Source organism: Notothenia coriiceps, unplaced genomic scaffold, assembly GCF_000735185.1.
Source record: "Notothenia coriiceps isolate Sejong01 unplaced genomic scaffold, NC01 NC01_scaffold00021557, whole genome shotgun sequence".
Taxonomy (NCBI): Eukaryota; Metazoa; Chordata; class Actinopteri; order Perciformes; family Nototheniidae; genus Notothenia; species Notothenia coriiceps.
This window is the reverse complement of record NW_011354258.1, coordinates 46,950-55,869: the sequence shown is the minus strand read 5'-3', so window position 1 is coordinate 55,869 and position 8,920 is coordinate 46,950. Positions and strand designations below refer to the sequence as shown.

The following is an 8,920-nucleotide window of genomic DNA, read 5'->3' as shown; positions in this document are numbered from 1 at the left end:
TAACCGAAGGTTAGTACTTTGTAAACATATAGCCTATCTTTGAGGATCTCCATGCTTTGTCGAACAATTAAAACTAAATTTACTCAAAGCGTTCCATAACAATATGAGATATGACATATTTGGCTTTTTGAAATATAGCTAGCTCTCACAAATAAAGTTTACTGGACAATAACATTTTAAATATAGGGGAAACGTCCTTAAGCTCAAGCGCAAGGGAGCCAAGTGTTTAAGTAGACGACACCGTTGGAAAAATGGGGGGTACAAGATTGGTGCGAATCTTGAGAAGAAATGACAATGAACCATGGTCCGAGAATTATTATGCTGATCATTCATTCTGAGAAGTCTGATAGGTACTGGAGACAGGAAACGTTAGCTGATCAGGGTAAGATATTGGGAGCTTTTGATAGCCGTATCCTACTCAGGATCTTGCTTTAGTTGGACAAGTTTCTTAAGTCCCTTTACATTCCAGGAGGAAACTTGATTGTTCAGATAACAAATACAAATAGATCACAACAGATCCCATGTCAGGCCGGATATAATTTGGCCGGCCTGCTAAAAGAACACAACTTAGCTAATAAGGAAACAAAATAAAAGGGCAAAACACGTCCGTTAAGAACACATGGAAGACTAAACGCATACCCGAGTGTAATCCCACAACAGAAATACACCCCACCCCAAAGTAACAGCACATCACAAGGAGCCCGAAAAAAGAAGCCCAACCATGGAGCTTTGCTGGTCCCTCATTGTCCTTAGTGAGGAACAGCATGAGACCAAAGAACGAAGCCACAACCCCATCCTACAAGTTTTTCCTCGATTGCTAACACACAATTTTTTTTTTAATTGGCTCAGTTTCTCAGAACACTAAACATAAGATTCCAAACCAAACACCCAAAGTGCAAACACCGCATTTCCTCCTACTAAAATGAAGAACTGGCACTCAAAACTACATAAACACTTACCAAATGCAAACTTTAGCACCAAATATCAACCACACTGTGCATTCATATACTGGGATTCTTAGACCACCCAACTGACACACTGCTGAGCCATATCTAAAGCACTTTCATGCTTTTATGGGCTATGCTGGCTGGGTTTTACAGGACAGAGGTTTCTGCAGAGAAATATTGCTGAGTATGCAGAAATACAGTAACATGAAGAAATACAATTAGTTGTTGAAATAAATCACATTTTATTCAAAACCTAACATTGTGCAACATGCATCTCAGCACCAATAGGTACTATGCCTTCGGATCTCTCTAAGTGTGATGGCATGTGTTTGCCAAAACCCAGTTTGTAGCTGCTGCTTCCTGTGCCTCGTTGAAAATCCTTAGCTTTTCCACCTGCACCTCTTTGTTTCTCCAGTCCTTCAAGATTAAACAACAAAGATATAGTGGTTGGTCCTGTGTCTGTGTTGCATAACAATAAGTTGTACCAGGTCCAATGGTGCAGCGATTTGTGTACAGGTTATAGTAGTAACCAACATGGCCACACAATTCAGTTTACAGTAAGTGAAGATCAATACTTTTTCACACAACAGATATAGAGACACTGATTGTATCAGAATTATGCCAGAGCTAAACCTGGGAACTAAACCTGTATTCAAGTCTAAATGTCCGGATTACAGAGGCAAACAGTGAATCGGCTTAGAATTAGGCTGAACCCTCTGTTCCAGCCCTCTCTCATGACGTCAAACCATGGTTGATAACTTTTTTCATTTCATTAGAGTTTCTTCTTTTCCACGTCCTCTCCCTCCAGCTCTACCTCTACCTCCTCATGTCTTCCTCATCTCACTCCCACCCCACCACCTCTTCCCTCCTCCTCTCACCTCTCACACCCAACTCTTCCTCTTCCTCTTGCTCTTCCTCTTGCTCTTGCTTCCATGTTGGCTTCCATTGTTGCTGTAAGAAAGTACTCACCTGTGGTCTTTTTATAGTGCTAACATCCTGATTGATGAGCCAACAATTATGCTATCAGGTGTCTGGTCAGGTGGAACGTGTTTCTTGATCATTGGTCCATGTGTGAGGCATTTTGAATATCAGTGTTTTAAACCTGCTAACACGTGACTTTATGTCAGATTCCTGTGTCTTATGTGGAGAAACGTGTGCAGTGGTTTGCAGAAAGTGCCATGTTGATTTGCAAATTGTGTGAAAAGCTGAAAACGTGTTTAGAGTTTTGGAGATTTGAGCCGATGTTTTGCTCTTTGAGTGTCAGTTAAAATAATTGTGCTTTATGTATAATTTTAGTGTGTTAGCAATCGAGAAAAACTGTAATCAGCATTATAAACTATCACAACCGAAACAACATGACCTTTTTCCAAACTAGTTTAACCAAGTGCCAACAGAAAAACATACCACAATCCAAAGCAAGTTCAGTAATGTTCACATTGTGTTGGTAAAGTACAGTTACCGTTAGTCCCCACTGCACGTTCATGTCACGTGCATTATACTGTGTATTCTGGAGCATACCTGCTGAGGCCAGTTGATATCCAAAAAAGTGGTTTTAGAACTGCAGACTTATTTGTTCCTAGTTTCTCGAGTGTTACCGCGTAGTTCTTGCACAAACCTCTCCGCCGCCACTGCCATGTCGAAAACGTGGCGTTTTCTATTGTGTGTTATTAGGAGTTGAGCCGGGTGAACAATCCCGTAACGCAGGTCGGAGATGGAGAGGTGTGACATTTGATCAGGTAATGCATTTTGATCAGCATGTTAAATCACTGACCCATACATGCTTTTTCCATCCCAGAAATATTGCAAAGCTCAGGTTTGTTGTGTCATTAGCGCACCTTGAAATGATCATTCATGCTTTTATATCATCCCGGCTGGATTATTGTAACTCCATTTTCACGTGTTTTAGCAAGTCATCTCTCAACCGAGAGAAGCACTTTGTGAAATCTACTTTGTGAAAGGTGCTATAATAAATACACTTTTTTATTATTATTAAATTATAAATATAGATAAAAATATGTCCAGTAGATCTTCAGAATCGTACTAAACACTGTACTTCCCAAGCAAAACCCTTACCAAGTGTTAGGCCGATCAGATGGAGGGAGACGAATGGAGACTCCCCCCTTTACAGCTAGTTTCTCACAGACCCCAGTATTTACCAGCCATCTTTGTTTGAGAGATCCTTTAAGGGATTTTTTTCATTAAGTGTAGTGCTGTGAAGCTGGGGCCTTGCCAAAGAAAAGCTTTGACAAGGCCAGTCCTGCATTATTTTGATCTAGTGTCTTGCCTCGTGCCAAACCCCACCCAGAGTGCCCCCCAACATGATAAGCCCAGGGTTAATTGGACATATTTGTACTAAAAAAGGACTGGCTCCAGACGGCTGTAAAACATCTGACGTCCGCCCTCAACTCAGAAAAAAACGCCATCATTTGACAGCCTCCCCTGTTAAGTTGGTGCGTCAGCAGAGGATCTTTGATACTGTTTGTTTGGACACATATCTCTTCTTCAGTCTCGTCCTTTTCAATGACATCACTCGCCTGCTCTGTCATTGGACCAATTACCTGTCATTCTGAAAGTATGACCAATGGCTGCCTGTATGCTGGTGGTTCAGCTGTGGGTAGTGTGGCAGGTGCAGTGCTGTAGCCATGGCGACAGTGGATGCTGAGTGCTGCCGCGACTTGGTGTAGGCCGAGTCTGAATGGGGATGACATCACTCGGGGAGACAGGAGAAAAACATCCCTTCTGTTCCTGTGTCTGTTTTTCTGCCCGACGATAACACCCACTGTTATTATGAGACAAAGACATTTGTTTTACGTCAGACCGAAATACCAGGAAATGAAATGTGTTTCCCTGCAAAGCGGACAGAAACTGTTGTTGTGTTAAAAGCACATTTTATTTGTTGTGTTCTGTCGCCAAGAGCATACAACAGTTATGAAAATGTAATTGCTGATATTTCAATATAACTTTGCCCAAAGTCACAAGTTTCCAATGTCTTTGTCTTAATCATATTCCAGGAAAACCCTTGAATGTGTAAATATAGTAATATAATGTAATTATGTACCATTAAATATAGAAAAGAGCAACAATAATGAAAAAAAGATATATAAAATAAGGCCACATTTTTTTTTATTCAAAGTGTTTAAACATTAAAAAACCAATATTATTCTAAAAAATAAATACATTGAGCAATACAAATATCACAAAATATGGTGAGAATTTTTATATGTTTTCACTTAAATACAAAAATGCCAGAAAAAAACAAAATTGTAAACATATACAAGATATACAAGACAATAAATAGTTCAGTCATTTCAAATGTTACAAATAAAAATGAAATATATATCAATATATGTTTAAATGTCATTAAAAAAACAAAGGAATTGTCAACAGCAAATTAGAAATATAAAAAAATGATTATGAAATTATTAAAATGAATTACAAATTATTGCTAACATTTAGATTAATAACAAAAAGTAACAACAAAAACATTCAATGTAGATTTGCTGACTGCAGCTGTTTTCAGTGAGCTATCTTTTCAAAGTTAATGACCATACAAATGATAATATGAGTTTACTTGCTGGTTGTCACTTGTTTTGCTGTTTTCCTCAGCATGTTCACTTATGTCATTTCCCAGGGGGTGACATTGTAACAAACATTGTACCTTCATTATTGATGGATGCTGCAAACCTCTTCTTCACTGAATCTCCCCCCCCCCCCCTTCCTCTCCCAGGCTCTGACTCACCGCTCCGGGGATGAGGACCCGGCCCCGGCCCCTCCCTCAGATGACATCAGTGAGCTTGAAATAGCAGCAGCATTAAAGCTTCCAGTCATGGGAGCCTGCTGAGAGGCCTGCAACCCTGAGCAACACCACTTACAGCCTGGAGGGGTGAGCAGGCGGCGGGGGGGACAGACAAGGGTGAAAAAACACAGTGGAGATAATAAAGTGATGGGAGCATTAAGTCATAGAGTGCTAATAACACAAGTAGAGGCAAAATGCAAGAGTAGCAATTCTTTTTTTATTGGTGGATTTTCTCCATCTCTCAAGTTTCCTTGTATAAATAAAGCATACAATAAACATAATTCTTCGATAGAGTAAGTGGTGGAAGAGGTGTGCAGATTGAAGAAGTACCAATACAATGTTATAAAACGATCTGTTACAAGAAAAAGTCCTGTGTAGTATCAAAAGTTCTTCTTTTAAAAGCAACTTCTTTTTAAAGATAGCCGCAGATTGTATTGCTCCACCTCTTTCTTCTCTTGTTAACCTCTCCCTCAGCACAAACACAATTCCAAAAATATGGAAGTCAGCTTATGTCCTGCCTTTTCTAAAAGGTGGGGAGGCCACTTTATTAAATAATTATAGACGCATCTCTGAATTGTCAGTTCTGGCCAAGGTTCTTGAAAGCCTAGTGAGTGAACAAGTAAAGGTGTTTTTAAGTAACAATGACCTACTATGTAAACATCAATCGGGTTTTAGAAAGCAACACAGCACCATCACTGCGACAATGAAAGTGGTGAATGATATTACGGGTATCTTAGACAAAAAGCAGAGTTGTGGAGCTCTGTTTATTGATCTTTCCAAAGCTTTCGATACCGTCGATCATCATATCCTGAAGCAGAGGCTCAGTATTGGCATATAATGCAGTGGGGTGGTTTGTGAACTACCTCTCTGAAAGGTCCCAATGTGTTCAGTTTGATTGTCTGTCTTAGTGGTTAAACATTACTAATGGTGTACCACAAGGTTCTGTTTTAGGTCCACTTTTATTCTCCATCTACATCAACAGCTTAGGTCAAAATGTGGATGAAGCAACTTACGATAGCAGACGATACCGGGATGTACTGTGCAGGTCCCTCCATTAAGGAGGCTGTTGTTAAATTACAGGCTGTTTTTTAATATTATTCAGACTCAGCTCGCTGAGCTTAAGCTTCTTTTAAATGTTGATCAAAACTAAGGTAATGCTATTTTCAAAAGCCAAAAAGACACCAGAGACCGCTTTGGATATTGTTACTGCGCAAGGACAAGTACTCAAAGTGGTTACCTGTTACAAATACCTTGGTATCTGGCTTGATGATTGTCTCTCTTATAAACTTCAGGTCAATAATCTGCTTAAAAAGCTGAGGGTTAGGCTAGGTTTCTTTTTCAGAAACAAATCCTGTTTCTCACTTGAGGCCAGGAAAAGGCTAGTCACTGTGACCTTTCTACCTGTGATGGACTATGGGGATCTGATCTATATGAATGCACCTGCCCATTACCTGATCAAGTTAGATGCCGCCTATCACAGTGCGCTGAGATTTGTTACTAACTCTAAAGCACTTACTCTTCACTGTACCCTATGCCAGGGCAGGTCTGCCTTCACTAACTGTTCGGAAACTCAGTCATTGGTACATGTTCATCTATAAAGCCATGTTGGGTAAACTCCCCGTATTATATCTGCTCTCTGATCTCACAGAGAGTCGCAAGTAGCTATTGCCTAAGATCCCAGGATGTGTTTTTATTACATGTGCCAAGTGCTAGGACTGTTTTAGGTACCAAAGCTTTTATGTGCAAAACTCCTCTAGCATGGAACACTCTGCATTTTCTTTTGAAACTGAGCATTTTGGTTCCCCTGCATCATTTTAAAGCTCGGCTGGATGAAATGCTATTTGATACTCTTGGTACCTGCCATTGTAAATAGGTTTATAAATTGTACCCCTGTAATTATGTTGTCTGACCTCCTTTTTGTTTTCTGTTGTTTTTCTGTTTTTCATGTGTAACCAACGTGCTGCAGGTCTCCCTTGAAAAAGAGATCGTTGATGTCAAATGGGATTTCACCTGGTTAAATAAAGGCTACAAACAAACTACCATTTCTACCGAGGTCCAGTAAACTTGGTAGGATGGTAAAGCAGTCTAAAGGGTTAAGGAATGCTGGAAAGATAATTTTTACATAAACATAGATACAACTTTTTACAAAACATTATTTTAAATGTAACCACAAAAGTGGAAAGCTAATTACAAATGAAACCAAAACCTTTTTGGCTTTTGAACTTTAACAATATGTGTAATTAGTTTTATTGAGGCTTAAAGATTTCACATTTCACAAAAACTTTATAAAAAAGTCAAATGAAATAGGAGAAATCTGTGTATTTAAAATATTTCCCCTCCCTTAAATCATCCCACAACCAATCAGATTTATCTGGTGACCCTTTGGAGGGGCCTAACCCCTAGATTGGGAACCGGACTAAACCAGCGACTGTATTCGCCTTGACACAGACAGTCTGTGGTTTGTACTTGTTTAACTTTTGTCTAGTTTCTGAACAGATATGAGGAGCTGTGGCTCTGAGGTCTAACAGCTAACGGCTAATGTTGGTTTTGTGGCTCGCACTGAAGATGACGTCACAGCTCCGCCTATACTGCGTTACTATAGTTACTACCCCAGCTACTAAACTGTAATGGAAACGCAGCATAAAGTGAGCCTGGCCTACCAAGGCCTAACTATACCGTACTAAGCCGTGCGAGGTCCTGCAGTGGAAATGCGCCATTAGCAACCACCCCTGCTAAATTGAGTCAAATGGTATTTTCCGTAGAACCAGTACCTTTAGTTTTATTCTATTTATAGTACATTTTGCTATTACTTGTGTGTTTAAGTGTGACTTATTTGTTGTGTTTTTACATTGTGGTAGTGGTACTACACTGCTACCATCCGGCAGTAGAGTAGAGCCAAACATGTGTGTATGGATACTTTAAAGAAGGCCAGCTGGTGAGTAAAGTTTTGCCCTCCCTCCCTCCCTCCCTCCCTCTCACCCCTCTGGTTTCTCTCACACCCAAACACTTACTGTTTATCCTTATCTGTCTCCTTCCTGTCTCATACACAGGACAAAAGAGCCACACTGGACGCCAACTGGAGCCATGACACCAGCCTCTCCCAGCGTGGAACCCCCCACCTCCAACAGAGAGACCCTCCTGTGGAGGAGCTTGGGCTGTGTGACCGAGCATGGCGAAGAAGTAGGTCAGGAGACATGAGGACTGTGAGCATGAGAATAGGGGCAAAACTTTACTTTACGCCGACAGACAGTCAACACCACTGCATCCTGTCTCTCTGCAGCCATCACAACAAACCCACTCCCCCGACCCCCTCTCTGTGTGAACAGTGTCTGCTCCCCACAAAGTAGAGGTTGCATTTGATTCACACTGGGGGCCTGCAGGTCTGAAATATATATGCACTCAAAGTACCACGGGGTACCTGGAATAAAAGCATCCACCACTCAGTCGCCTCCAACCTGAGTATTTTGTAAAAGATGCAATATTATTTCTAGAGAACCAGGCCTGAACACTGAATATAATCTTATTTCGGAAATATACAAGATTAATGCAGAGATGGACAAAGTACTCAGGTGTTTTATTCAAAGGGGCCCCATGATGCTCATTTTCAGGTTCATAATTGTATTTAGTGCCTCTACTGTGACATGCTTCCATGTTCAAAAAGGCATTTATTATTCTTATACTGTCTGTGATGCAGCACCTCTTTTCAACCTCTGAAACCGGAGCCCAGTCTGCTCTGATTGGTTAGCTGGCCAGCTCTGTTGTGATTGGTCAACCTCTTAGAGATAATTAGCCTATCATGTACAATTTGTTGGAAAGCTAGCCAATAGAAGCGTGATTGTTGTGTTTAGATGTCATTACTCCCTGATTACTGATTACTACTTCATTACTCCCATTTACATGCACAAAAACCTATACAACACACTACAGCAGGGGTGCCCACACTTTTTCAGCTTGGGAGCTACTTTTAAAATATCCAAGTCAAAATGATCTACCTACATTAAAAATGCTAAACATATATTTAAGCAATATAATAATGATATAATAATAATGCTTCGCGTCGGGCCGAACCACACCCCTTAGCTTTGATATAATGAGCATATACCACGGCCTGTCGTGAGCTATTGCTTTTATAAAACGGTTACCAAGTGTGGCAATATGGAAGAAAAATACACATTCT

General features: G+C 40.4%; 1 pseudogene; it reads left to right on the top strand.

The window, feature by feature from the left end:
- The window catches only part of LOC104953358 (uncharacterized), a 12,029-nt pseudogene extending 3,939 nt beyond the window's left edge, over nucleotides 1–8,090 (top strand).
- Nucleotides 8,091–8,920: the final 830 nt, after the last annotated feature.